This window comes from Heterocephalus glaber, unplaced genomic scaffold (assembly GCF_053883595.1).
Source record: "Heterocephalus glaber isolate CG9 unplaced genomic scaffold, H.glaber_assembly_v1.0 deba00000738, whole genome shotgun sequence".
Taxonomy (NCBI): domain Eukaryota; kingdom Metazoa; phylum Chordata; class Mammalia; order Rodentia; family Bathyergidae; genus Heterocephalus; species Heterocephalus glaber.
The window spans coordinates 8,184,040-8,210,560 of NW_028258161.1; the positions used below are offsets into that span (position 1 = coordinate 8,184,040).

The window sequence follows — 26,521 nt, forward strand, 5'->3', positions numbered from 1 at the left end:
TCTTTCACAAAACCACCCATTTAGGGCCCAATATCCATTCACATGTTGCTTAAGCTCCAGGTGCCTCTCTGTATAATGAAAACTGAAGACCAGGCCCAGGAACAAGATTTGAGCACATTAAAAGACTCTCTTTTGCAAAAAAAAAAAAAAAAAAAAAAAATCCTATGAGTAAAGCTTTCCCAGGACCATGCCAGTCTCCAGGTAACCCAACCCATTTCCTTTAAAAACCTGGTGTAGTTTTCATGGAAGCCATCTCTGTACACATAAGAGTTAGAAAACAAAAGGTGGGATATTTCCAGGACAGACCTTTCAATTGTACTTCTATGTTCTCTTGGGAGGACCACTCTCAATCCACAATGAGCAACTGTTTGCTGGTGTCTGGTTATGAAAATTCAACAGAATAGGCATTAGTAAATACCAAAAAAAAATTTTTATACTTTGGGAAAACAGAACTACAGGAGCTACTCTAGATACTTCCTAGGGGGCCTTTCAATCTCTGACTGAAGCCATAATGGCAGGGACTTTATCTATCTATGAAAATGAAAATAAGCTTACTCATCTTTTTGCTATTGAAAATAACTTCTGCTTTGATATGTAATAAATTTTCTTCCTCTGTCCCATGAATTCCTATGTGTGTCTTCCAGCAAACTAAACAGGAACATATACCCTTGTTTATCTTGCCCCAGAGATCAACATCACACCTCAAAACCAATCCCTGCCAATTGCTTTAGTCACCCAGAAAAGAACCAAATAAGCCATAAAATTCATTCCTCTCTCAGTTGGTCTGGGAGTAGCAACTGCAATAGACACTAAAATTGGGGGACTAGCCACATTCATCTTCTGTTACCACAAGTTGCCTAGAGACCTGGCAGACAGGCTGGAAGAAATCACCCAGAGCACCGTCATCCTCCAAAATCAAATATATTCACCAGCAGAAGACGCTCTCCAAAGCCAGAAGGGACAGGAAATTCTGACTACTAAAAAAGGGGGATTATGTTTGTTCCCAAAAGGAAAGTGTTGTTTTTTATGTCAATAGGTCAAAAAATAGAGATATAGCATTAAACCTAGCTGAGTTTACTCCACCAGGAATTACCTGAATCATGGACAAAGAACTAAAATTAGGCATCCTGGTTACTTCCTTTGGTGGGGCCTTTGTTAATGCTTCTCATACCCTTGCTATTTGGACAGTGCATACTTAATCTTTTGGTCAAATTTGTTTCTTCTCCTTTAACAGCCATTAAATTACAGATGATGAACCAAGCCAAGGACCAAAAATTACCTTCAAGTCTAGAACTCATTAGTGCATCCTCAGAGGTGAAGTAAGGTTCCATTAGCCCCCTAGATCAGTCATGGAAAGAGTTTCATGGTCTCTACACTGGTAGGGTCCGTGCCCCGACTCATCAGGAAGCAACTATAGAAGATGTACATTCCACCCTCAGCATCCCTTAAAGATTTCTGGAGACTAAGTCTCTCAGTGGGAGAATAAAATAAGAGAACAACTGGAGGTTATGGGACTTCTCCCCTCCACTCACTGAAGGATCACTCCCCTCCACTCATTTGAACCTTGGGGATGTACTAAAGACAACCAACTGCCCATCCTACCCCAGGGCTTACTAGGGTGATCAAGATAAGGGAAACAAAGACACCAAGCCAGCTGTGGAATATACCAAAACTTCCATACCAAAACTTCCATACCAAAACACATGAGCACTGGACCTCCCTGCATGACCTATAGTAATCTTTCTTCTGCTGAATCTCACTAAAAGTTCATGCATATGGACTCCACCTTATACAATTATGAGTGAACTATGGGAAAAGACCTGCACAATAGACACAGCAGAGATGACTCAGAACCCTGTCAGTTATGTCAGTCATACTCTGAAGAACCCCAACGGGAGGACATTTAAACCCTTGCACCATTTACCCTCAGTGCTCATGCCATTTTCCTTCTAGAGTGTGAGCTCAATCACTCCCAGCATACTACCACCTTAATAAACTTTGCTGCCATCTTCATACCATCATGTGCTATGTTGAATTCTCTTCCTTCACACATAAGAATCTGGGAACCCATCCCCAGACACCATTAAGCTCAGTAACAGCTCCAGTGTAAATTAGACATTTAGCATAGTCCAGTTTGAAATTTAATCACATGGGTTTAATATCTTAATTTAAACAATATAATATATGTATCAAAATACCACATCATCCATTTCTATGTGGAATTTTATGTATCAGTCAAAAATTTTAATTAAATAAATATCTTAACTTCATTTAATCACTAATACTTAAATATTTGTTCTAGTAGACCTAAGATAGATATAAAATTATTGATGACTGGGAATGTAAAAATAAAAGCACCATCTGCATCAGTATGTTGAAAAAATAGTATGTTAGGAAAGGAGAAAATGTACAATAAATTTAAAAATTACATTTGCAAAGATCCAGTGTTGGGATTGCCAAAGTAAAAATCAGCAAGAATTCTAAGACAGGAGAGTGATTTATTCTGAGCTGACACACAACACCACCCCCAGGAACAAAAACTCAATTTAACAGCATGAGCTCCTGAGAGACATACTCCCCAAAGACATGGTTTTCCAAAAGACATGGTTCCTGCTGTGGAGAGACTTCACAAGCCTTTTAAAGTCCCCAAAAGGAAGGAGGAGGGTCATCAAAGAGGCAAACTGCATGGAGAAACTGTCCACAAGTTTCAAGTGTAGTCTTCAATAAGATAGGGAAACTTCCCGTAAGAGTCAGGTACAGTCTCATTCCCAGCCTTCACATTTAAGGGGCCAAAGGTCCACAGAGCCTAACATGAATTTAAGACTTTATTCAACAGTCACTCAACTAAGGCAGATATAGAGGCCAATGATAAACGGCTATAGCAGGGGCTTAACTACACTTCCTATTTTACAAATTTTCATCTCCCCCACAAAGTCACACATTCTGATTAATAGAAGTCAAACAAACCTGAAGCTCTTTTAATGCAAATGCGGCCTCTTTGGAGAAGCTTCAGTCCACAGGATGCTGCCTGTGTGTGGATACCCCAGCTCCTGATGCTGGTGGACAGCATGTAACAGGTGCAAATGTGAAAGGGCTCAGCAATGGTTGGAAAGGTCAATTTTATCTTGAAAATAATGAGAAAATATTAGAAGACTTTGAAGCAGGACATCAACATGCTAAAGTCTAGTCATTGAGGAAAAACCACACAGAATTCTAGGGAATTATTATTTAGAAGCAGGTGAAATGCCTTTTGACATAAATAGTGCTGCCCATATACAACCTAAAGCAGTGATTAAGAGAATAAACTTTTATCACTTCTAATAGCAATTAATAGGAACAAACTTATACTTTAACATTTGGTTAAGATAGCTATGATTTGCCTAACTTCAAAGGGTTTTGCCATATAATTAGAATAGAATATTTTGCTGATATAAAATCATAGATCATTTCTCTCGAAGTCAATGATAGGTGTTAAATGGGCCGCTTTCCTTTAAATTTGGTCTGGGACTCTATCAGATTACTATTTTCAAAGTGGGCATTAGTAACAATGTCATTTTCTCATAGAAACCTTTTTTTGATCTCTCATATTTGTGAACCTGGTGTCATACCAAGTATATGAGACTTTTTCATAAAATTTCTTTTGAATTGAACTGCTTAAAAAACATAAGATCCCAGGGAGCAGCTGTGAGGGCCAGACCAGCACAGCTGCGGGCAGATCCCAGCCTGGGATCTGCCCTGACCCCAGAGGCTCAGGCACACATCCCCAGGCCAACAGCCCACACAGAGAGGAACTGAATGGGCACACAGGCTTCAGCCAGAGGCTCGGCATACCATCCGCCACAGACAGGGACCCGCCTGGAGAAGAGCTGTACAGGCACACAAGAAATACCCAGAGATTCACCCTGATACCATTGATAATTGTGAGGAGACCCTAGCCAAAGCCTGTGCAGACAACAGAAACTGGGGTGCACAGCCCCCAACCAAAGGCCCTCCCAGACAATAGCTACATAGGGGTCCCAGTGAGAGGCACATCTACATACCATCCCAAGTGTATTCAGGCCCCAGCCAGAAACCTGCCCAGACAACAAGGCAGCTCAGGGATCTAGAAGGCCACCACTCTGAACCCAGGAATTGGTGTGCGGGTGAGCAGCAGATTAAAGGCTGCTCAGTGGCTTGATGAGAATTCCAGACCACTGGGTGAGCAAAAAGTCACCCCCACAAAGACACAGCAGCCTGCATCTGTTGAAATGAGAAGACACGTAAATAAGTCCCAAAACCAGATTTCCAGATCACCTAAGGAAATCCCAAATGGCAAAGAGATGGAAAAATCTGATACTAAAACACCTGGACTCCCTGAACTGGCAATGAAAGGGGACCTGGAAAAAAATGAAATCACAAATAATTTCTCAGATAACAGCAGAGATTGTGCCCATAGTGAAAGACATGTTTAATAAATCTAGAGTGGACACAGAAAAAAAAAAATAGACGAGCTGAGGAACATGATGGAATCCCAACACAGGAGACAAATGGAATCCATAAAACATGAAAATAGATTTCTAAGAGATTAAAAACTACATTGACAGTTTACCCAGCAGAATGAGCCAATGCGAGGATAGAATTTCAGATACAGAAGATAGGATTGCAATTAGCGACCAGGAAAAGAAAAATTTCTTTAAAATAATAAGAGACCATGAAAAATCAATCCAGCAGCTTCTAGACAATGTAAAGAAGAATAACATCGGAGTCATAGGAGTCAAGGAAGAAACAGAAGAGAGTGCAGATGACATTAAAAAAAACTGTACACAGAAATAACAGCAGAAATCTTCCCAAAGAGGGGGGAAAATCTTGACATACAAATAAGCGAGGCACATAGGACTCTAACTAGCCTTGATCAAAAAAAACTACACATAGGCATATAATAGTTAAGATTCCAGAAACTGAAAAGAAGAAGAAAATTCTACAAGCAGTTAGAGAAAAGAAACAAATCACACACAAAGGGAAGCCCATCAGAATCACAGCAGACTTTTCAACACAAACCCTCAAGGCAAAAAGAGCTTGGAGTGATGTATTCCAAGTCCTAAAGGAAAAGAGCCTCCAACCCAGACTGATGTACCCTGCAAAACTATCTTTCAAAACTGATGGAGAAATAAGATACTTTCATGACAAAGAAAACCTTAGAACTTCACAAATACCAAACCAGCACTCCAAAAAATTTTAAACAATATCCTATGAAAAGATGATAGGGATCACAACCCTGGGAAGCCCAGCAGAATGAATCCATGAGGCATGACAAGAAATTAAATGCAAAGTGGGAGAATCCAACAAAAAGAAAAAGTCATGACAAGGATAAGTCAGTACATATCAGTTATAACCATCAATGTTAATGGTCTCAATTCACCAATCAAAAGAAATAGACTGGCAGAATGGGTCAAGGACCAAGATCCAACAATATGCTGCATACAAGAAACACACTTAATTCAAAAAGAAACTTATACCAAAAAAAAAAAAGAAGAAGAAACTTATAGACTGAAAGTTAAAGGGTGGAAAACAATACTCCATGTTAAAGGAACCTGAAAAAAAGCAGGAGTAGCTATCCTCTTGGAAGATCAAGTAGATTTCAAACCAACACTGATTAAGAGAGACAAAGAAGGACACTACATACTTGTAAAGGGAACAATCCACGAGGAAGAGTGGACAATCACAAATATCTATGCACCAAACACTAATGCACCCAATGATATAAAACAAATATTAACAAACATGAAAAGTCATATATGCACTAATACAATAGTGGTGGGGGACCTCAATACACCACTGTCACAGATAGATCAACTAGACAGAAAACAAACAATGAAATACTAGAACTCAATCAAACTCTTGAACAAATGAATATAACAGATGTTTACAGAGTTTTCCATTCCACAAAATCAGAATACACATTCTTTTCAGTGGCACATGGGTCATTCTCCAAAATAGATCACATGGTTTTTTGTCCTTCGCTCTGTTTAATATAGTGTATTATATTTATTGATTTACATATGTTGACTCATCCTTGCATCCCTGGGATAAATCCAACTTGGTCAGGGTGTATGATCTCCTTGATGAGCCACTGTATTCCTTTTTTTTTTTTTTACCATTACAGGAGTCTCTTGGTTCTTATTTTTTTCCCCCTTCCCTTGCCCTCCCTTCACCCCCTCCACCGTTCCCTATTTACAAAGACCTTGTTTCCATTTTTTTTCCTCTTCTCATATTTTTTCCATTCCCTTTTTTCCCTTCCCCTACCCCTCACAATTCCCCTGCTCTTTTAGACCTTTTCTTCCTGTTACACAATATCAGTTATGCATTTTTTAAATTACAATATTAAGATCTAGGAGACATTACCACAGATTTTACAGAATTTAAAAGGATATAGAAAGCATATTACAAAAATCTGTTTTGAAATAAATTTGACAACTTCTAAGAAGTAACTTGGAAGACAAATTAATGAAACTAACTCTGGAGGAAATATAAAATTTGAATTGCACCTATTAAAGAAAATATATTCCTAGCTTGAAAACCTACCTATATGACAAAAGCAGGCTCATAAACATTTTAACTGATAAATTATATCAAACAATTAAAGCAGGAAAAAGAAGGAACACATCTCCCCTCATTTTAGGAACTCAACATCGTGCTAATCCTAAAACTAGATAAAGATAATAGAAAAAAAAAAGTATGAACATAGATAGAAATTTGTCTAACAAAACAAACTATTGGAAGTCAGATCTGGCAGGATGTAGAAAGTGGTTTTGTTATAGGGATGGCAGTGTTGGTTCAACATTGGAAGATCCACTCCCAAAAGTCATCATTTTAACAGAGGAAAGAAAAAAGCCATATGATCCTGTCACTAGTTGGAGAAAAAGTATTGGACTAAATTCTACAGCTGTTCATGGTAAAAGCTATCAGGATACTGGAAGTAGAACAGAAACTTCTCAACAGATTAAAGACATGCACTCCATACTTCCAGCAAGAATGCCTTATATAAATGGAGAAGATACAATGGTTTCTCCTTAAAGTGAGGAACAAGGGCAGATACGCTTACTCTTTATCTATCCATTAAACTTTGAAACCTAGGCCCCACCAAAATAGTCTGGCAATAAAATGACACAATTAGGATAGGATTGGCACAGCAGAAGCAAAATCTTTATATGTAGATGAAATGATCATCTACAGAGAAAATACTAAGAAATCTCTAGGAGCCCCTAGAACTTGCACTTGAATTTAGCAGGATTAGAAAACACAAGGTATATACAAAAATTCAGGTCTTTGTATACTTGCTATAAATGAAGAATTGGATATTGAAATTTAAAAGTTATGTAGGAGTACAAAGGACACAGAAAAGTTAAAACAAAAACAAAAACAGTGTTGGAAGACATTTAGTACCTAATTTTAAGACTTCTTCTAAAGCTACAGTAATCAAGGCAGCGTTGGTGTAAGGAAAGGCATACAGATCATTGGGATGAAACAGAGAATCTAGAAATAGAACCACACATACATGGTCCACTGAGTTTTGAAAGATTATTTAACATTAGCATTTTATAGAATATAAACTCGATTCGAGAGACGAGGAAGAGATAGTGTCTTCAGCAAACGGCACTAGAACACCTGGTATCTGTATATAAAAAATTAACCTCAACCCTTCTTTCCATACATGAAAATAACTTGAAGGGATCTATGAACCTAAATAAGAAAGCCTAAAAGTATAAAACTTTAAGAAGAAATTATAAGGGAAAATATTTAAGAATTCAGGGTAGGCAAGAATGACCTAGGATACAAAAAACATGATGTATAAAAGAAAAAAATTCATAAATGAGATTCCATCAAAATTTAGAACTTTAAATGACATCATTAAAATGAAAAGTAGTCCTTAAACAGACCATATTTACAATGCATATAACCTATGACCAGAATATATAAAGAATTCTTAGAGCTCATTAATAGACAACCCAATTAAAATGTAGACATAAGAAGATGATAAATAGCCAGTATAGCACAAGGAATGGTGTGCAATTCTAGAATCAGAAAAATACTAATCAGTACAATAATAAGACTGAATTATACACTCATTAGGGAGATGAAGTCAAAAGTTTTAAAAGCCTTGCCATGACTTTTTCTTTTTGTTGGATTCTCCCCCTTTGTATTTAATTTGTCACACCCAATGGATTCATTCTGCTGGGTTTCCTGGGGTTGTGATCCTCATTGTCTTTTCCTAGGGTATTGTCTAAAATTTTTTGGAGTGCCGCTTTGGCATTCATGAAGTTCCTGAGGTGCTCTTTATCATGAAAGTATCTTATTTCTCCATCAATTTTGAAAGACACTTTTGCAGGGTACATCAATCTGGGTTGGAGGCTGTTTTCCTTTAGTGCTTGAAATACATCACTCCAAGCTCTTCTTGCCTTGAGGGCTTGCATTGAGAAGTCTGCTGTGATTCTGACGGGCTTTCCTTTGTATGTGATTTGTTTCTTTTCTCTCATTGCTTGTAGAATTTTGTTCTTCTGTTGGATTTCTGGAATCCTAACTATTGTATGCCTATGTGTAGATTTTTTTTGATTAAGGCTAGCTGGAGTCCTATATGCCTCACTTATCTGTATGTCAAATTCTTTTCCCCTCCTTGGGAAGTTTTCTGCCATCACTTCTGTGAACAGTTTTTTTATGTCATCTGCACTCTCTCGTCTTTCTTCATTGACTCCAATCAGTCTTATATTATTCTTCTTTGCATCATCTAGCAGCTGCTGGATTGATTTCTCATGTTCCCTTACAGTTTTAAAGCAATTTTTCTTTTCTTCCTCACTAATTGCAATCTTATCTTCTATATGTGAAATTCTATCCTCACATTGGTTCATTGTGCTGTGCAGACTTTCGATGGAATTTTTAATCTCTTGGAAATCTGTTTTTATCTGTTTTATGGATTCCATTTGTTTCCTATGTTGGGATTCCATCATGTTCCTCAGATCCTCTATTTTTTTATCTGTGTCCTCTCTAGATTTATTAATCATGTCTTGCACCATGAGCAAAATCTTTGCTGTTATCTGAGCAATTATTTCTGATTTCATTTTTCCCAGATCCTCTTTTGTTGCCAGTTCAGAGAATCCAGGTGGTTGAGTATCAAATTATTCCATCTTGTTTCCCATTGGGGTTGCTGTAGGTGATCTGGAAGTCTGTTTTTGAGGCTTGTTTGTGTGTTTTCTCATTTCCGGGGGAGGGGTGCTTCTGGCACCCACGTGGCTCACCTTCTCTGCCCTAGGAGCTTGGGATGGCAGCAGGGGAGCTTCCTTCTGGGTGCTGGGACCGGCTGAGTTTCTCTGCCCTAGGAGCCTGGGATGGAGGTGGGGAGCTTCCTTCCAGGTGCTTGGACCAACTGAGCTTCTCTGCCCTAGGAGCCTGGGATGGAGGCGGGGAGCTTCCTTCTGGGTGCTGGGACCAGCTGAGCTTCTCTACCCTAGGAGCCTGGATGGAGGCAGGGAGCTTCCTTCCAGGTGCTGGGACACGCTGAGCTTCTCTGCCGATGATCCTCTGTATTCTGTCTGCCAGTATCTTATTGAGGGTTTTTGCATCTATGTTCATGAGGGAGATTGGCCTGTAGTTCTCTTTTTTGGTTGGGTCTTTCTCTTGTTTTGGAATCAAAGTAATACTTGTTTCCAAGAATGAATTTGGAAGTATTTCTCCCCTTTCAATTTCATTGATGAGTTTAAAGAGTAATGGTGATAGTTCTTCTCTAAATGCCTTGTAGAATTCAACAGTGAAGCCATCAGGACCTGGGCATTTCTTTGTTGATAAATTTTTAATTATATTTTCAATTTCACTCATTGTAATTGCGGTGTTTAGAATTTTTATATCTTCATTTAACTTTGGCAGTTCATATGTATCTAGGAATCTGTCCATTTCTTCTGTGTTTTCATTTTATTAGAGTAGAGTTTCTTGAAGCAGGTATTGATGATCCTCTGGATTTCTGCTGGATAGGTTGTGACTTCACCTTTTTCATTATTTTTTTTTTTAACAAAAGAAGAGAGGTTTAATTTGGCTCACAGTTTAAAGGATTTAATCCATGGCCAGCTGGCTCCAGGGAAGAAACAATATGGTGGAAAGGCATGATGAATCAAATGTTCTTACCTCATGGCAACTAGGAAGCAGAGAGAAAAAGGGGGAACAAGGGACAAGAATATATATCCTTCTAGGTCATGCCCTTAGTGGCCCACCCCCAACCCAGTCCTAAATGATCAGCATATTCAGCCATTAACACATCAATGTATTAATCCACTGATGAGTACAGCACCCCATGATCCAAACACCCTCCTACTTCCCCACTTCTGAATACATCAGATTGGGGGTGCATTTGAGATTTCAACCATAACATTCTACCCCAAAAGGCTCATATACATCTTATTATGGAAAATGTGTTCAATCCATCTTTAAGAGTTGCCAAAGTCTTAACAGTTCCAGCATTGTTGAAAAGTACAAGTCCAAAGGATCCTGTGAGACTCAAGGTAAACTTTTTTGTGTGTGTGATAGTACCAGACTTTTATTGGTACATTTTAGGTGTACAATATAATAACAATCATCACTGAAGATGTGCACCTTTACATACTCTCTTGGTTCTTATTTTTCCCCCTTCCTCTGCCCCGCCTTCAACCCCTCAATCCCTCCCAATTTACCAAGACTTTGTTTCTTTTTACATTTTCTCATATTAATTCCATTCCCTTCTTTCCTTTCCCCTACCCCTCCCACTTCCTCTTCCCCTTTGCCCCTTTTCTTCCTATTTCACATTATCTATTATACCTTTTAGTCCTTATTTATACTTTCAGTTTCTCACACTAGAGACACTATTTGGTATTTACACATGTGTGTCCTATTTATTTCACTTAAGAGTATTGCCTCAATGTGCATCCATTTAGCAATAAATGTCTCTAATTTCTTGTTTTTGATGGTTGAGTAGTGCTGCATTTATAAAACACACACACACACACACACACACACACACACACACACACACATTTTCTTGATCCAGTCTCCAGTTGATGGGCAATTGGGCTGTTTCCAAATTTTAGCTATTGTAAACTGTCCTGCTATGAACATGGGTGTACATATATCACTATGGTATGATTCTTTAAATTCTTTGGGGAAGATACCCAGCAGGGGAATAGCTGGGTCAAATGAGACTTCCAGTCCTAGTTCTTCGAGGTATCTCCATACTGATTTCCACAGTGGTTGCACCAGTCTACACTCCCACCAGCAGTGGAGGAGGGTTCCCCTTTCCCCACAGCTCCACCAGCATTTGTTATTGGTTGATTTTATGACAGCAGCAATTCTTTCTGGAGAGAGATACAACCTTAGCATTGTTTTCATTTGTATCTCTCGAATGACCAGTGATGTTGAACATTATTTCATATGTTTATTTGCCATTTCCACTTCTTTGTGTGAGAAATGTCTGTTCATTTCAGATGTCCATATTTTGATTGGGTCTTTAAATTTGGGAGGTCTGATTTTTTTAAGTTCTTTATAGTTTCTAGATTCTAGACCTTTGTCTGAGGAATAGTAGATTAAAATTTTTTCCCACATTGTGGGTTGTCTTTCACACTGCTAGTGGTTTCTCTTGCTTTGTACAAGCTTTATAGTAACAAGAGATTCCCATTTGTTGATTGTTTGTGCTAGTTCATGGGCAACTGGGGTTTTGTTCAGAAAGTCTTTTCCTACCCCAATGTCTTCAAGAGTTCTACCTAACCTCTGTTCCAGCCAGTTCAGCATTTCTGTTTTTATATTTAGATCTTTAATCCATTTCAATTTTAGTTTAGTGCATGGTGAGAGATATAGGTCTAGTTTTAGTCTTTGGCAAGTTGAAACCCAATTTTTCCAGCACCATTTACTAAAGAGGCTGTCTTTCCTCCACAGAGGGTGTTGGCTGCTTTGTCAAAGATGAGGTGGCTAAGTGTGTCTGAAGTTTTTTCTGCATCTTCTAATCTGGTCCGCTGGTCCTCAAGTCTGTTTCTTTGCCAGTACCATGCTGTTTTCATCACAGCAGCTTTGTAGTATAGTTTTAAGTTGGGGATAGTAATACCCACTGCCATGTCTCTGTTACATAGAATTGCTTTTGTCTTCTGGGTCTCTTCTGTTCCAAATGAATTTTTGGATTGTTTTCTCCAGGTCCATGAAGTATGCTGCTGGGATTTCAGTTGGGATTGCATTGAATCTATATAGCAATTTTGAAATTATGGCCATTTTCACTATGTTGACCTTTTCTACCCAGGAGCAAGGGATGTCTTTCCATTTTCTGAATTCTCCTTAAATCTCTTTTTTCAAAGCACTATAGTTTTCAGAGAAAATGTCTTTGACTTCTTTGATTGACTGATTGATTCCTAAGTATTTCAGTTATTTTGATGCTATTGTGAAAGGAATTGTTTGCCCTATTTCTTTCTTAGTGAGTCTGTTGTTCATGTAGAGGCAAGCTATTGATTTTTGTGTGTTGACCTTGTATCCAGCTACTCTACTGAATTTGGTTATTAAGTCTAGAAGACTTTTGGTGGAGTTCTTGGGGACTTCTATACACAGTATCATGTCATCTGCAAATAATGACAATTTGACTTCTTCATTACCTATCTTTATTCCTTTGATTTCTTTGTATTGTCTAATTGCCGTGGCTAATGTTTCCAAAACTATATTGAACAAGAGTGGTGATAGTGGACATCCTTGTCTTGTTCCTGATTTTAGTGTGAAGGATTTCAGTTTTTGACCACTTGGAATGATATTGGCTGTTGGTTTTTCATAGATGGCTTTTATCGGATTGAGGTAGAGACTGTCTATTCCAATTTTTGTATGGTTTTTAACATAAATGCATGTTCAATTTTGTCAAATGCTTTTTTCGCATCTATTGAGAAGATCATATGGTTTTTGTCCCTGGCTCTATTGATATAGTGTATTATACTGATTGATTTGCATATGCTGAACCATCCCTGCATCCCTGGGATGAATCCCACTTGGTGAGGGTGTATGATCTTCTTGATGATTTTCTGCATTATATTTGACAGTATCTTAGTAAGGATTTTTACATCTATGTTCATTAGTGAGATTGGCCTATAGTTCTCTTTTTTGGTTGGGTCTTTCTCTTTTTGGGGGGTCAAGGTGATGCTTGCTTCCAAGAATGATTTCAGGAGTATTGCTTCTTTTTCAATTTCGTTGAAGAGTTTAAACAGGAGTGGCAGTAGTTCCCCTCTAAATGTCTTGTAGAATTCAGCAGTGAAGTCATCAGGATTTGGGCTTTTCTAGGTTGGTAAGTTTTTAACTCTGTTTTCAATTTCATTGATTGATATTGGGTTGTTTAGAATTTTTAGATCTTCATTCAACTTTGGTAATTCATACATGTGTAGGAATCTGTCCATTTCTTCTGTTTTCCATCTTATTGGTGTATACGTTCTCAAAGTAGGTATTGATGATCCTCTGGATTTCTGCTGGGTCTGTTGTAATTTCACCCTTTTCACTCCTAATTGCATGGATTTGGGCCTTTTCTTTCCTTCTTCTGATATGGCTGGCTAAGGGTTTGTCAATTTTGTTTATTCTTTCAAAGAACTAACCCTTGCCTTCATTGATTTTTTTTTTTTGTATTGTTTCCTCAGTCTCCATTGCAATGATTTCTGCTCTGATCTTTATAATTTCCTTACTTGTATGAGCTTTGGGTTTGTCCTGCTCTTCTCTTTCTAAAAGCTTGAGGTTCAGAATCAGGTTGTTTAATTGGGCTTGCTCTGTTTTCCTAATATGAGTATTCACTGCTATGAATTTCCCTCATAAGACTGCTTTCATTGTATCCCATAGATTCCGATATGTTGTGTTGTCATTGTCATTTATTTGAAGTAACTGTCTGATTTCTTCTTTAATTTCCTCTGTGACCCACTGGTTATTCCGAAGTGTGTTGTTCAATTTCCATGTGTTTATGTAGTTTCTGCAGTTTCTTTTGCTATGGATCTTCAATTTCATTGCACTATTGTTTGATAATGTACAAGGGATAACTTCAATTCCTTTGCACTTACCTAAATATGTTCTATGAGCGAGTATGTGGTCTATTTTGGAGAACGACCCATGTGCAGCTGAAAAGAATGTGTATTCTAATTTTGAGGGGTGAAACACTCTGTAAATATGTTAAGTTCATATGTTCAAGAGTTTGATTGAGTTCTAGTGTTTTGTTGCTTGTTTTTTGTCTAGTTGATCTATCTCTTTGTGACAATGGGGTATTGAGGGGCCCCACTACTATTGCATTAGTGCTTATATGCTTTTTCATTCCTGTTAGTATTTGTTTTATATAGTTGGGTGCACTAGTGTTTGGTGCATAGATATTTATGATTGTCATCTCTCCCTATTGGATTGTTCCCTTTACAAGGGTATAATGTCCTTCGTTGTCTCTCTTAATCAGTGTGGGCTTGAAATCCACTTGGCCTGCAAAGAGGATAGCTGCTCCTGCTTTGTTTCAGGTTCCCGTCACATGGAGTATTGTTTTACACCCTTTAACTTTCAGTCTATGAGGGTTTTTTTTTAATTAAGTGTGTTTCTTGTATAGAGCATATTGTTGGACCTTGCTTCTTGACCCTTCTGCCAGTCTATTTCTTTTCATTGTTGAGTTGAGACCATTAACATTGATGGTTATAACTGATACATATTGAGTTATTATTGTCATGACTTTTTCTTTTTGTTTGATCCTCCCCCTTTGCTTTTAATTTCTTGTCATGCCTGGTGGATTCATTCTCCTGGGCTTCCTGGGGTTGTGATCCTCGTCTTTTCCTAGGATTTTGTCTAAAATTTTTTAAAGTGCTGGTTTAGTATTCATGAAGTTCCTAAGGTGCTCTTTGTCATGAAAGTACCTTATTTCTCCATCAGTTTTGAAAGATAGTTTTGCAGGGTACATCAGTCTGGGTTGAAGGCTGTTTTCCATTAGGGCTTGAAACACATAACTCCAAGCTCTTCTTGTCTTGAGGGTTTACACTGAGAAGTCTGCTATGATTCTGATGGGCTTTCCTTTGTATGTGATTTGTTTCTTTTCTCCAACTGCTTGTAGAATTTTGTTCTTCTGTTGGGTTTCTGGAATCTTAACAATTATATGCCTATGTGTACATTTTTTTTGATCATGGCTAGTTGGAGTCCTATATGCCTCACTTATCTGTATGTCAAGTTCTTTTCCTCTGCTGGGGAAGTTTTTTGCCATCACTTTTGTGAACAGTTTTTTCATGTCATCTGCACTCTCTCCTGTTTCTTCATTGACTCCAATCAGTCTTATGTTATTTTTCTTTGCATCATCTAGCAGCTGCTGGATTGATTTCTTGTGGTCCTTTACAATTTTAAAGAATTTTTTCTTTTCCTGGCCACTAATTGCAATCTTATCTTCTATATCTAAAATTCTGTCTTCACATTGGCTCGTTCTGCTGCATAGAGTTTCAGTGGAGTTTTTAATCTCCTGGAAATCTGTTTGCATCTGTTTTATGGATTCAATTTGTTTCCTATGTTTGGATTCCATCATGTTCCTCCGCTCCTCTATTTTTTTATCTGTATCTTCTCAAGATTTATTAATTATGTCTTGCACTTTGGGCACAATCTTTGCTGTTATGCTGGAAATTATTTCTGATTTCATTTTTTTCCAGATCCTCTTTCATTGCTAGTTCAGGGAGTCCAGGTAGTTGAGTATCAGAGTGTTCCATCTCATTTCTTTTTGGGGTTGCTGTAGGTGATCTGGAAGTCTGGTTCTGTGGCTTGTTTACCTGTCTTCGCATTTCGACGTGGGGTGGGGGGTTGTGCAGCTCACCTCCTCTGTGCTGGGAGCTGTGGCACATCTACCCGGAAGCCTCCTCCAGGCTGGGATCCACAGCACACCTTCGCAGAAGCCTCTTCCATCCTGGGAGCTGCATCATGCCTACCCAGAAGCCTCTTCCTGGCTGGGAGCTGTGGCACACTGACTTGGAAGTCTCCTCTGGGCTCAGAGCCGGGGCACACCAACCCAGAGGCCTCCTCTGTGCTGAGAGCTATGGCATGCCTATCCAGAAGCCTTCTCCTGGCTGGGAGCTGTGGCACACTCACCTGGAAGTCTCCTCTGGGCTAGTAGCCATGGCACGCTGACCCAGAGGCCTCCTCTGGGCTGAGAGGTGTGGCACGCCTACTTGGAAGCCTCCTCCAGGCTTTAAGGTAAACTTTTAGTTGTGAACCCCTGTGAAAATTCAACAATGGAGTTCAACAAACAACACATTTATATATTCCAGGATCTTTGTGATGTGTATATTCCCCTTCAAAGGCACTTTCACTCCCTTTCTCCTGAGTGACATGGTACTGCAGGGGTGTTAGCCACTTCCTCAGTTCCTGCTGACTCTGTGGTTTCCTGTGCCTCGGCCAGGCACAGGCTGAGGCAGGGGCAAAGCGAGAGGGGCTGCAGGAGAGTCCACTGTGCTCTCATGGAAAGGCCCCTGAGCAGCCTCCGCAGCAGTCCAAGCCTCCCTCGTCCTCCACACTCCTGGCGAACGGAAGGGGCAGCGGGAGGCATGACCTTCCTTTTTCGTTCTTAATTGCATGGATTTGAGACTTTTCTTTCCTTTTTTTGATAATGTTGGCTAAAGATTGATCAATTCCATTTAATCTTTCAAAAAACCAACTCTTGGATTCATTGATTTTTTTGTATCATTCTCTTAGTCTCTATTGCATTGATGTCTGCTCTGATCTTTATAATTTCCTCTCTTGAATGAGTTTTGGGTTTGTCATGCTTTTCTTTTTCTACCAGCTTGAGGTTTAGCATTAGGTTGTTTATTTGAACTCTCTCTGTTTTCTAATATGAGCATTCACTGCAATGAAGTTCCCTCATAGAACTGCTTTCATTGTGTCCCACAGATTCCTGTATGTTGCAGTGGTATAATCATTTACTTGTAGATACTGTCTAATTTCTTCTTTAATTCCTTCTTTGACCCATTCATTGTTCAGGAGTGTGTTATTCAATTTCTATGTGTTTGTGGGGGGTTTGCAGTTTCTTATGCTATTAATCTCCGATTTTATTGCACTATGGTCTGAGAATATACAGGGGTTAACTTCAATTCTTTTACATTTACTTAAACATGTCCTATATGCTAGCATGTAGTCTATTTTGGAGAATGACCCGTGTGCAGCCAAAAGGAATGTATATTCTGATTTTGTGGGGTGGAACACTCTACAAACATCTATTAAATCCTTTTTTTCTGTGTAGCTTAGTTCAGTTCTAGAATTTTGTTGTTGATTTTTTGTCTATATGATCTGTCTATTAGTGATAGTGGGGTATTGAGTTCCCCCACTACAATTGTATTAGTGCTAATTTGGGTTTTCATGACCATTAATATTTGTTTTGTATAGTTGGGGGCATTCATATTTGGTGCATATATATTTAGGATTGCCATCTCTTCCTCTTGGATTATTCCCTTCACACCCTTTACCATCTTTGTCTCTCTTAATTAGTTTTGGTTTGAAATCTACTTTGTCTGCCAATAAGATTGCTACCCCTGCTTTTTTCTGGGTTCATGTTGTATGGACTACTGTTTTCCATTCTTTTACTTTCAGTTTATGAATTTCTTTTTGAGTTAGGTGTGTTTCTTGTATACACCATATTGGTTGATTTTGCTTCTTAATCCATTCTGCCAGTCTGTTTCTTTTGATTGGTGAATTGAGGCCGTTAACAATGATGGTTATAATTGATAGATAGACTGGTTATAATTGAGATAGACTCATCCTTGTCATGTTGTTTTACTGTCGTTGGCCCTTTTATTTTTTATTTTTCCCCCTTTCCCTTTAGTTTCTTGCCTTGCCTGGAGGCTTCGCTGTGTTGGGCCTCCTGGAGTTCTGACCTTCATTGTCTTTTTCTCAGATATTGTTTAGAATTGTTTGGAGTGCTGGTTTGGTGTTCATGAAATTTCTCAGGTATTCTTTGTTGTGGAAGTATCTAATTTCCCCATTGATTTTGAAAGATAATTTTGCAGAATATAACAGTCTAGGTTGGATGTTATTTCCTTTTAGGGCTTGAAATACTTCACTCCAGGCTCTCCTTGACTTGAGGGTTTGCGTTGAGAATTCTACTGTGATTCTGATGGGCTTTCCTTTCTATGTGATTTGTTTCTTTTCTCTAATTGCTTGTAGGATTTTGTTCTTTTGTTGGGTTTCTGGGATCTTGACTATTATATGTCTAGGTGTAGATTTTTTTATCATGGCTAGTTGGAGTTCTATATGCCTCACTTATCTCTATGTCCAATTCTCTACCTCTGTCTGGGAAGTTTTCTACTATTACTTCCGTGAAGAGTTTTTTTATGTCATTTGTACTTTCTTCTGCTTTTTTGTGGACTCCTATCAGTCTTATGTTATTCTTCTTTGCATCATCTAGCAGCAGCTGGATTGATTTCTCATGATTCCTTACTATTTTTAAGAAATCTGTTTTCACGATCACTAACCACAATCCTGTCTTCTATATCTAATATTCTATCTTCACATTTGCTCAATCTGCTATGAATACCTTCCATGGGGTTTTTAATCTCCTGGTTATCTGTTTGAATCTGTTTCATGGATTCCATTTCTTTCCTATATTGAGTGATCATGGTTTCCATTTCTTTCTTATGCTAGGCATTCATGGCTTCCACCATGGTTCTGAGCTTATCTGTTTTTTTTTATCTGTTTCTGTTCTAGAACCTCTAATCATGTCTTTCACTCTGCTCACCATCTCTGCAGTTATCTAGAAAATTATTTCCATTTTGAATTTTTCTAGGGCCTAATCTGTTTTGTTGCTTCCTGTGCTATTAGTTCAGGGTGTCCAGGTGGTTGATTATCAGAGTTTTCCACCTTGCTTCCCCCAGAGTTTACCTTTGGTGGGGTAGACGTCTGGGTTTGCGCCTTGCTTAAATGTCTTCTCATTTTCATTTTTGGTACTGTCCTTGGTTTAATTCCTGGATACTTCAAACTTGTTTATTGTAAGTATCTTTGTTGCTTGTATTTTGAACCCTTATGGAATGGTTGCTTCTCAGAGGTGTCTTCCATATATAGCTGGTCTTTAGGTTTTGACTCTCTAATGGCTCTGAAGTTGTCTCATTTTCATTATACCAGGAAAGACAACTGATTAGATCAATCACAATACCTTAGCCCAAGTGATACAATCAGCAATGCCATAGTATCAAGCATAGCTTAGAGAATGACAATTTGTGGTAGTTATTAATCTATAACCTATAACCGTGTGCATTAAATCAAAATTGAGGACCAGCCCAACATATGTTTATAGTGAATAGACTCTTCAGTACAGCAGCTTTACCTTTCAGGATCGGGAGTTAGAAGGTGTTGTGGAGGAAGGAATAGATAGGTAGAAGGATAGGGAAAGGTTAGCAGTGTGGCCAGAGTACACAGGAAGATCACACAAACTCTAAGAAACTGTTAAAGACAAGAGAAAAAGACAGAATGAAAGAACAAAGATGAGACCAGAACAACCTAACAGCAATAGGGAGGCTAGAAACTGTATTTACTTTCCTTTAAAACTAATGACAATTGAGAGAAGGAAAAAGAGAAAAAAAGTAAAATAAGGAAGAAATATGAATTAGGACCAGAACAGGAACAAAAAGGGACAGCAAAAGAATGAGAGAGTGAGAGAGAGAAAGAAAAGAGAAAAGAAAAAAGAATAAAGAAAAATTTGTAAAGAGTAGAAAAAAATAAAAGTTAAAAATAAGAGTAAAAAAAATTTTGAAAATAAGTAATAAAAATAAAAATGAAGGGCCTCCTTCAGGGTATGTCTCTGCTGTCACAACAGACAACGTGGGCAGTAGTGTGCAGATATAAGTCAATGAGGTTCAGCAAGCCAGTAACAAGACCCCTGAGATTCAGACAGATTTCTGGCTACAAGTCCCAAGTTGAGCTCCCTGTCTTCTTGCAGGGTTGAACTCTGCAAGGTTCTACTGCAGGTTTCAACTGCCTTTCCCCTGAAGATAGTCCAGGTTCTGATGGGAGGCGATGATCCCTCCAACTTACCAAGTACGGTGGTCTGGTGAGCCTTTATTGCAGAGATTCTCTTCATTTTTCCAGTGGGCTTCAATTTTCATCAAGGAGCCTGAGAGTGGCCCTCTTTCTGTTGTTCACCTCTGCTGTATCTTCTGGAGCTCAGGACAATGGCCTTTATGATTCCCTGTGCCTCTGTACTGTGCAAACATGTACCAGCACAGCCAGGAGGAAAGAAGTGGAGGCAGGGAAGGGGGGTGCTGCCGGTGCCTGCACGGCTAAGCTGGGCACTGGGGGTGGGGCATGGGCAGGAGGGTGCCCCACTCCACACTGAGGAGACCCTCTCCGTCCACTAGCTGGGCTCTCTGCATCACAAATTTTTAAAATGAACATTTTCAGTTAAACAGAACATTATGTATCAATGAATTATAATGATACCTTTTAGAATTCCCTTTTTTATTCAAAGAAAAATTCAGCAGACTAAGAGATTATAAATTTATTTTTTCAATGCTCTGTGCTCCAAACACATAGTAATGAGAAGCAGAATATTTTAAATTAAATCACATGAAACCAATAAAAATAAGACGAATACCCTTTTGGACCAAAAGTGTAACAGAATTAGAGACACTGGACATAAACTATGAGAAACTAATTAGAAAAGGAGAGAATGTCAGAGATGTGACTACTATCGAGCTAAGAAGTCTACTTGTGTTGGAGAAGGGGGGACCCAGCTCATAAAATAGGGATCTCATCTGTATTTTCCAGGCCTTATGCAGAAATATATGTGAGTTGTCCTCTGCAATGTGGGGTTTTTAAAGGTGTGAGAGGAAGCAATGAAAGTCCCCCAAAAGGATCCACTGCATGGCAACCCCAAGATCTTTGCTCTGGCCTATGGCAGGATCCCAGAAGGACAAAAGAGACCAAAGGCAAATCAGGATTTATTAGGTATACACCTGACTCAGCTGAACTCCGGTCCAAAGTGCTTGGCGCTGGACAAGGAAATGTTCTGGTTTTTATATATTTTCTGAATGGGGGGCTCTTTCTAGTGACATGAAAGTGAAGGTGGGATGCAAGTGAAGTTACTTAAGCAGACAAACAGCAAGTTAGTCATATCTCACATGCTAACAGTTTTGTTCCCTGTGAATCTTTTGAGAGTAGGGCTTCATGAACTTTGTTCACAGGACACAACTGCCAATCTCACCTGTATCTTTTGAGGACATACAGTTCTTGACAGGTTGCAAAGACTTCATTTATACGAATGTACTGTCTACCCTATTAGTATAGTGGGGTGGACAGGTGTCAGCCTTGAAGGAAGACAGGTTTCTGAGTAACCAGTAGTTAAGAGAAAGCGGGGCAGAATCTGAGTGGGGAGCTGCTGGACTGCTTTCAGCTAGACTGATTTTCTTTTAAGTTCTGCTTTAGGCCTGTATCTGAGCTCCAGGTGGCCAGCTGTACAAACCAATAATCGTATTAGGAAATGACAATGAGAAGAGAAAGAAAGAACTTTTGCACAAGAGCCACAATCTAAAATCCTAAAATGCATGATAGAAATTAATAAAATTAGCTACAGCCTAAACACATCAGGATATATGTTCTTTAAATAACAAATTCTTTAGTAGCCTTTTTTCAGGAAAAGCCTCCAGACCTTCCACTGAGGATTCCTCAGGAAAGCACAGGAGCAGAATCCAGATTATCTGGACAGTGATGTTCCAAACTGACAGCCCCGGGGAGAATACAGCAGCCCCCAAACAGGAAGCTGTTACCTGGAAGAGGCTCCCATCCAAGCATCCACGGACACACAGGTGACTTCTCCCCTCTCCCAGCTAGGAAATCTGCCACTATCAAATGTCTGGGAGAGGGCCAGGGATTTAGCTCAGTGGTTCCTCCCCCCACCTCACAAGGGGAAGGTCCAGAGTTCCATCCCTGGTACCAAAAAACAAAAACAAATGTCTAGGAGATTTGAGCTGAAAGCTCCTGCCCCACTGCTGGTCACAGCATGAAAAAGCCTCTTCTTTTTGCAAAAATCCGACGCCACAGTACTGTATTAGCTTTTGTGTGCCTTGCTCAGGGAGACCTTGTTGGATAACACCATGAAATTTCTCACTCTGTGAAATTAATTGCACAATCTGAACATTATCTACTATAAAATAATACATGGGTGCAGACATAAGGAGGCAGCCCCCCACCAATAAAGGAGTTTTGATCAACCTGAATACGCAAACATTAAACATTATTGAAAGATAGTGCACTTATAATCAATCAGTGCACACCTGCATACTTAAAATCACATATTACACAAATATATGAATTTTAATATATTTCATTTTCCATTCATACTACAAAAAATTCTTCATATATCTATTCATATATATATATATAATACCAATAAAAAAATCTATAAAAGAGAGTTTTGTCTAACTTAGAAATATTAACTATTAGGCATGTCAATAAAAGTAAACTATTCAATTATAACATTTATTTAATAAATATATTTACATGTAAATATTTCTACAGTATACTATACAAAATAATTTAAAATTGTGCTCTTTATATTTCTGTGTCATGGCCCGGGGATTTAGCTCAGTGGTTCCGGCGCCGGCCTCTATTTCTGTGTCGTGAAACCTTTCCCATACATTTTGCCATCACAATTCTCATTGATTTACAGCCAATTTTGTCAGGTAATAGTCTTACCTATCACCATCAATTTTATCTTTGTTGATCTCTTGATTCTAAAAAGCTAGTCCAAAAGTTATTTTCATCTGGCCTGTGCTACATTCTTAAAGGAAAGAAAACAATTAAGCCAGAAATTTAATTTTTAAAATGTACATACCTGAGCCAGTTATGTTCACTGCCATAGAGCCTTTTCTGTTCCTTCTAATGTCACTCCTAGGTCTGGTTCTGTGGACACCTGTATGTTGTTAGAATAAACTACTAGAATAAGCTACTTAGAATAAGATATTAATGGGATAGTCTATGAAAGTAAAAAATAAAAATTAATATTAACTGTATTTTTATTTCCCTAAGTAAGAGTTTAAATTAAGCCTAATTTTTAGATGAACGTTAATTTCTTTAGGTAATGCTTCTAATTATCCAAGACTTTGACAAATCACCTGGAGAGACACTAGGTGTCACCAGGTTCAAGGCACACAAAGATCTCAAAGATTCATCCGCAACTTCATGCACTTAGTGTAAATCAACAAACCTCAGAAACAAAATTTAAAAGTACCACAGAACCATAAATCCACTCTGCACACTATTAGGTATCTCATAATAGTAACTTTAAACAATCTGCGAAGACTATTTTTCACCCTTAATAGTTCTCAAAATTACTGTTACTTTTCACACCTTTATTTGTGAATATCCTGTTCCTTATATATGAAATGTTTTCACTATTCTAACAAATTTTGATTTTTCTTTTCACACTTAGTTGGCTGTGTGAAGTCTTCAATTACAGCTATCTTTCCTTACAGAAACAAGGGCCTTTCTCCTCAAAGCTACCTTAGTATTTCATCAACTTTTCTACTGCATCTTTAGCACTTGAACCAGAAAGTATTTCTGTACATTTCTCTTTCTCCTGGACTAGAAGAAGCAATTTTTAAAACATTTTTGCATAAGTAGTCTTTGTTTGTTTTATTCAACAATCATTGACTGATTTCCTCTAAGTGCCAGGCACTGGGGTTTTAAGAGTGTCAATCAAAGGTGTTGGGAATGGCATTTCTAGAGGGAATGCTGGAGCTGAGACTTAAAAGACTGAGGTCAGTGAGACGGAGGGCAGCAAAGTGTGAAAACACGAAAAGTAGTGGCACAAGAGGAAGAGAATGGCACAGCCTACCTGTACTTATCTAAAAACATAGGATTCGTGAGAAGAACATCACCAGTAGTTTGGTAAATGCCAGAGAAAGGGCACAAATAGGAACAGAATAAAGATGGAAAGGCAGAGGTGAGATTATTAAAGGCTTATTTGTAACCTTACAATGCTTGGATTTTAATGCTTGAAAGAGTGGTCTGTGGTCACTTTTGCATTGGAGGCAGGCATTTGTAAATGTTAGGGATGAATAAAGGGGTACAAGGAGAAATGGAGGCAGACGAGTTAGGAGAAGGCCACAGTGCATGCAGGCCCTATCTGTGCGAATGTTTCCAGAAGCATTTAGGATATGAAATTATCAGTGCCAGCATAGAAGGAAGTCTTATTAAATGGATAAATGTACACACTGGGGTCCCTGGAGGAATGAACTCTGCTCACTGAAATAGGGATCAGATGAGATGTGAAATGAACGACAGAACTGTTTAAGTTGCTTGCATTTATTTTGTTTTCTGTATTACATCTTCCTATCTGGAGGGAACTCATTTAGGTATTTTGTTTAAATGTCCTAATTCTCAGATCAACCAAGTTCATCTAAAATTTAAAGCAGAGCTGAGGGAGTAGCTCAGTAGTAGAGCATGTGTGTAGCATATAGGAGGCCCTGGGTTTAATCCCTAGCAGCAAAACAAGAAAGAGGACAAACAAGTTACTTGTATGGGTGAGTAGTTTTGGATTTACAGCTTGTAGTCACCACCCTAGAAGATAATTGATGACTATAAAGTACAATGTTAATAGGTAAGACAATGTATTGTCTAATTTATTACCACAGACCTGATCACATGACTGACCCTTGATCATTGAAATAGAATACAAATTAGATACAGCTAATTTGTAGATAGTATATCCTCATAAAATTACAATTGATTTTTCTCTTTTTTTTTAACAGATTGAGTCTCACTATGTTGCCCAACCTAGACTTGAATTCCTGGCCTCTGAAACTGAACCAAAATAAACTCTTCCACCTAAGTTGTTTATTTCAGGTACCTGGTTAGAGCCATAAAAAGCTGATCAAAATAGGAATGATAGGAGATAATATAATGATTAGCTTTGGAAGGTACTTTTTGGGGTTACATTTTATATATATATATATATATATATATATATACATCATTGTATATATTAATATACATTGTATATACTGAATTCACTTAGAATACTTGTGTATTCAGAGCTCTGGAAGTAAAGAAACTAGGTTGTGTCTGAGTAGGCAATTTTTAGATCTGTTATTCATACCTAGTCCCAAAATTCTGAAAAGCCTGGCAACCATTAAAGTTTACGTTAAACGTTAGTCTAAACAAAATTATTTTCTTCTAATTCTCTTTTTAATTTGTGTGGTTTGGTTACAGGAAGAATATAAAATGCCTTGTTAAAAGGTATTCTGAGCCAGCCATGATGTTGAATGTGTGTAAGCCCCAGCACTCCGGGAGGCTGAGGAAAGAACGCCACGAGTCAAAGCCAGCCTGAGGTATACCGCAAGTTTAAAATACATAGTGAGACCCGATCTCAAAAACTAACACGCCAGGCGTGGAGGAGCACACCTGTAATCGCAGCATTCGAGCGGCTGGGGCAGTAGGATCACCGTGATTTCTGAGCCCAGCCTAGACTACATAGTGAAACCCTGTCTCAATAAATTAAAAAATATAGAAAAGAAAAGAAAAAAAATGTATTTGATTTGGTTGTAGGCTTCAAAAGAGGAATAAAACAGCAAATTTTTGCCGCAAAATGATTTTTGAAAGTCAGACCCATAGTGTTATAAAACCATGCAGAGATACTCTAGGGTCGACTTTTCTCTACTTACTATTTTCTTGGCTCTGTTTTGTTTCCTGTGATTCACACAGGCCATGGAGAGTATAATTCCCTCATAGAAACACGGCTCCAGAAGTCATCTTTTTCGTTTATCTCAAGGCCGTCTTTCTAAATCCTGGAGAAGGTGACTGAGTTGGGGTCACCGACTGTGACACAAATGGACGTTCAACGCCCACCTCGCGCCCCAATTTGCGCATGCGCTGCCGTCCTCTGCGTCCGTTGAGCGTCCGTCCTTTACGCATCCGTCCTTTGACGTCCGTCCGTTAGCAGAGGAGCCCACGTTGGTGGCGAGGTCTCAGGTGTGGCGTCACTGCCTGCTGCCGCTTCCTCTGGCGCTCTGGGCCGGAGCAAGAGCCGAGAAGAGGGCCTGTTTCCAGCCTCTCCTCGGAAGTGATGCCCGGAAGTGACTCTGTGGAGCAGCTCAGTTACAGAGGCGAGGAGCCCGGGCAGCGGCTCGGGGCAGCGCACAGGCCGCAGCGCAGAAGGCTCGGCGTCGGGCACCATGGTGACCAGGGTCGCCCTGGCCGCCCGGTGCCGGGGATGAGGAGCGAGCAGACATTGACAACCGAGGAAGTGAGGCGTAGAGAGATTAAATGAAACCCGCCGGGATGACCCAGTACCAACAGAGCCAGCATTTGAACTCGGGCTTCTGAGCCACGAGTCGTTTCGGGCCCAGGTCTTGTCCAGCCTCGGATGGTGCTGTCAGGACAGACGCGAAGGGTTGTCCCCGACTGTGGTTGGTTCCTCTGGAAGAAATCAAGAAAAAGTGGGAGCCTTTCTGGTGTTTCCTCAGGTTGAAGCTTGTAGATTATACAGCAGGTTCTCTGCCCAGCCAAGCAGCATACCATTCATTCCCTCTGTCCCTGAGAG

The 26,521-nt window shown here is 39.1% G+C and overlaps 1 long non-coding RNA gene across 1 annotated transcript in view; it reads right to left on the bottom strand.

The window, feature by feature from the left end:
- The window catches only part of LOC101711614 (uncharacterized), a 145,419-nt gene extending 119,550 nt beyond the window's left edge, over positions 1-25,869 (bottom strand). Inside the window, exons 1-2 of the long non-coding RNA XR_001184529.3 lie at positions 25,644-25,869; positions 22,814-22,891 (exon numbers count right to left, since the gene is read on the bottom strand). This is a non-coding gene — a long non-coding RNA (uncharacterized LOC101711614). The remainder of the gene's footprint in view (positions 1-22,813; positions 22,892-25,643) is intronic.
- Positions 25,870-26,521: the final 652 nt, after the last annotated feature.